This window comes from Acomys minous (genome assembly GCF_964271855.1).
Source record: "Acomys minous genome assembly, chromosome: 9".
In the NCBI taxonomy this organism is placed as follows: Eukaryota; Metazoa; Chordata; class Mammalia; order Rodentia; family Muridae; genus Acomys; species Acomys minous.
In genome coordinates this window covers 102,205,868-102,210,387 of record NC_140490.1, presented here as the reverse complement: position 1 = coordinate 102,210,387, position 4,520 = coordinate 102,205,868, and the positions used below count along the sequence as shown (strand labels likewise).

Here is a 4,520-nt window from a genome sequence, read left to right as displayed (position 1 = left end):
GGCTGCTGCTATAGTTTGATCAGGATGCCTGGGCCCAGATCTGCCCATCATAATGTTCTCCTTGTAGGTTTCTAGGACCCTCTGGATCCTTCTATTTCCCAATTCTCCCATACTTCTCTCACTTAGAGTCTCAATAGGATGTCTTCCCCTCTGTCCTTAAACTGCGACGAAAGAATTGTTGAATTGTCCTACGGTCTTTTCCAACTGTGGGGAAAAAAACAAGCTTCATTACTTACTGCACTAAGTGACTCTTTGATGAAAGAAAGCTTTACTTCATATAGTGTGTTCTACGCGGAAAGAAAATCATGGGAAAACCAATAAGCAAAATTTAAACAAGAAAATTTTAAAAAGAATAAACCTGGATAGGATCTGTTCTTCCATGTGCCACCCCATCGTGCACGAAGGCTTCCTGCATTGCTGCTCGTTTCCTTAAGTGACTTTCAGTACGGGCCTCTGATGCATGCTGATGGGGTCAAACTAACCGTTGATGAATTTCCTTTACAATAAGTGGAAAAAAATTCCCTACCCTGCCACACCCTGAATGAGGTCATTTTTTTTTTCCAAATCACACATTTTCATTTATTTATCCAGGACTTGTGATTGTAAACTGCTCTGGAAGCCTCTAAATATTTTACAGTCTATTTCCTTACAGATGTCGAAGCAAACAGGCCCTTCCTTTCCTGACTTCCCAGGTCAGCAGATCAACCCTGGGAAACTTGGACGTCACTGACCTCAAACCCAGGGAAAGCCTTGTCTTAAGAGAAAAACAAAATCAAAGCTCTGATTTACACTGGTCCATATGTTTTGTTCATAAAAACAAAATTTCTGCTATTATCCTTATTTATTGATTTACTTGCCCTTATTTCAGTGAGCTTTATATTTATTTCTCCAAAGCCTGTCATTCCTTCCTTATTCCAAAATTGGCAATAGGCCGAGCTCTGCTTTCTTCTAAGGTAAATTTTCCAGACTTCTTAATGACTATGTCAATTTCCTGTGATTGTTCTCCTATAGGATTTCCTTAGTCCCCTCCTAATGCCTTTGCAGGGGTACTGAAATTGACCAAGGTTGGAGGGGGTGAATAGGGTAGAGTTATCTCTGCAATCTGAAAAAGAGACTGATTCATTGTGATGTAACTAAGGGAAAGCCCAGGCTAATGAACTATTTTGGTACCATGACTTGAGCCCAGGCCTTTCATCCCTTTGGAGACTTGAGCTGTGTCTTTCATCCCCTGGAAATGATTCTTTTAAAAGTCATTCCAAAGGGCAGGAAGGAAGCATGATGTAACTGAGAAGCAGCTTCCTGTGAGGTAGTGAGAAGATGTGAAAAGCACCTGTATGTGCAGAAGTGTTGGCTGTAACCATCTCATTGAACACAAGATAAGAAGAAGGTTATGGCTGAGCAGCAATGTCAGAAGAACAGAACAAAGTGGAGCCTGGAGTTCTGATTTCACATTCAGTGAACCTTGACCTTTACAAAATGCTTCCTAACCATGTAGGTTGTGGAGTTTACTTTTCATTGTTTCTTTCTATTGTGTTAACAGTCTACACATTGAGCGTCATAATGTGTGATCATCACTTAATGCTTAGAGTCTAAGAGGGTGTTGGGCACAGACTCTGAGGAGTGCAACAGTGTCTGAACACAGAAAGACAGAAATAAGAAGCAAAAGAGGAAAGGAGGGAAGGAGAGAGGAAGAGAGGAATGGAATAAAAAAATAAAGGAGCCATGTGTACAACCATAAAAAGTAATTTGTAAGGAGTAAGAAAAGATAGAATAAACTCTTTTTTTTTTTTCAAAATGACAGAAAACCAAACAGCTTTATCACCGACAAAACTAGCTGGGAAGCAAGGCTGAGGTCTTCTTGAATCATGATAAGGTTTGCTCAAATGCAAGGCCAACAGTGGCTTAACAATGTAGGCTTTTCCTTTACAAGCGTAGAGGCATCAGGTTAATACTGGCATCATTTTCTAAGTAGCAGAAGTCTTGTTGATATGCTTTGCATGGCCTTGTCTCACGGTCATTCTGGATTTCGGATGGCTGCTCCAACTCCAGCCATCAAATACGAATTCTGAGTTCCAAGAAGAAATACAAGGATGGTGCTCAAGGAGTCATCGTTTTGGCTTGTATCCTGCTAGTTTGAACACAGTCACTTACCCACATTTAACTACGAAAGCAAGTATTCTGGAAGAAAAGGTATTATTGGACATTTTGCAGTCTGGGCTGCATTGTTGAGTTGAATTTCAGCAATCTGGCTGAGGCAGGTCTTGGCAACCCCTGATCTTTCTTACAGGCATGAGCAAGATGCGGACTACAAGGTATACCTCCCTTGAGGGTAGGTTGCTTGCAGGAGATGACCAGACGTTGCTGAATCTCTTAATGCCTGACTCCTTCTGATTTCTGTCCACAGGAAGGCCAGCAGGTAGGATCTCCACTCCTAACTGGTGCTTGGATTTTCTAAGAGGCAGTATAAGGCAGAAAAGTGGCACATGACGGGGCACCACAGTAACAATGCTGTCTTGGTTGTCCACAATCTATCCTTTCTTTGTCTTTACTGCTTATTTGATTAAGGAATCTTCCTGAATAGTCATAAGAGGGTTCTTCTCCTAGCAAAATACTTTTGGCTGCAAAAAGTGCCGGCTTAGGTACCACTGAGTCAATTCAGACAGGAATCATCAACAGATTTAGTTCACAAGAATGATTCAGGAATCTCCCAATATTTCCTATGTAGGTAAGGTCAGCAAAAGTTTCTATGGCCTGCCCATTGTAAATGTGCTCCCTGATGTAATTTGGGTCCTGTGTTGTTTGTAGGTGAGTTCTTCTTTGCGCTTCAGAGAATCCTAAAACCTCCACAGCATAGTAACAGACAAATCTTCCCTTGGGTATAGATTCCAAGTCCAAAGTTCCCAGCCTTTGTTGTCTGTCTGGAACACCTGGAGAAGGAACTGCAGACCACTTTGGACCACCCTGTTTTTACAGTGTTCACCACACTGGCACAGGGCACTGCATCCAAATACTGGCTTGGCATCCTTTGCTTCCCTAAGGCATAAATGTTATTCTCATGGCGGAGACAGGAACAGACGCCAGGGGCATGTGGAGTTTTGGTGCAAGTACATAGGGGAAAGGTTATTTGTGGGGAGTGGATGTCTGCTCCAGGCCCAGCTACATGATCAGGAACATGCTAGAAATCTTAGGCCTGGGCCCAGCCCCTAGAGGCCACAGTCTCACAATCAAGTTCCCCAGGGCTGCAGATTCCGCCTCAAAAGCTGCTTCCCCAAAGGAACGCCTCCTCTCAGCTCCTGAAGCCATTACAGTCCAACTCTGCCAACTAGCCTGACCATCTTGAGCCTCCTAAGACAGAATCATCTTAAGAAGGTAATTTTATGATTATCTTAAGATTCTACTACATATCTATTATTTGAAGGGATTTTTTCCCTTTGGGTTAAAACCCTGGGAGTTGAGTATTCTTCCAATGAATGTTGTCACAACCCTACTGGATTCCTAATACACAGTCAGTAAGAATAACAGGTCTGGTAGCTACATTTACTCTTTTTTCTTCCAAGATCTCTCTTTCACACAAGAACAGAACTCAGTGTTTATGAACAGCACAGGTTTGTGATGTTCCTAGCAGTCTCTGTCACCCTGTCAGCTCTGTGAACTTGGACACCTTTCCAAACTTCCCTAAACTCACTTCATTTTATACTTTCATTTGAACAATTCATAAACCCATTGTGAGAATTATATGAGACAATGTTTGTATCACTTAACACAGTGGTTGGAAAAACAAAGCTCAAATGATTGTTAGGACCAATATTATCAGGTACTTATAATTGATGAAATCTACGCTCAATCCTAGTTTCTGTTCTTGGCCTCAGGACTTAAACCAGAAAAGAATTTTGTTTTGTTTAACATTTTGACTTTCTTTGTCCCCCCAATGGTCCTTTTTGTTTTACCCTAGCATTTTCATATGGGATTGGCATGCATAAGAACATCCTATCTTGTGATGCCATGTTCTATCTATGTCTGTGCTCTGGAATTCCAAACACCATGTCTATCTGCTCTACTCTACAGTAGCACACACACATCATCATCATCATCATCATCATCATCATCTCTAGGAACCATAAGAGTCTTTGGCATAATGTTCTGAGCACTCTGACACAAACCAAAAGCTACCACTGGACTAAGCTTTCAAATGAGATGGGCTAATTCACTCCCGATGGATGAAGATATAGAAAGAAGAGGGAGAGAGACTTTGCCTAACCCATCCATCACTGTCAAAGTCAGGAACGGAGTTCAGTTCCAGAATAGTATAAACCTGAATTTACCCACATCAAAAAATGGTGAACTTTACCAGTTTCCATAAAACTAGGGAAAAAATTATTTGGAAAGAAAATGATAGGATAATCCATTGGGAGCATGGGGGATGCTAGCTGTGGGCCGTATGTAACTCCTAAGCCTGTTACTGTTGAGCTTGTTAAATTACCAATGAATTCAATGTGAACACACAATAAAGCATGGACACT

At 41.5% G+C, this 4,520-nt stretch overlaps 1 pseudogene across 1 annotated transcript; it reads right to left on the bottom strand.

The window, feature by feature from the left end:
- Nucleotides 1-2,083: 2,083 nt before the first annotated feature.
- On the bottom strand, nt 2,084-3,650 carry LOC311604507 (histone-lysine N-methyltransferase SETMAR-like; annotated as a pseudogene). The gene has a single exon. The product of its transcript is annotated as a histone-lysine N-methyltransferase SETMAR-like (transcript).
- Between the last annotated feature and the right edge of the window lie 870 nt (nt 3,651-4,520).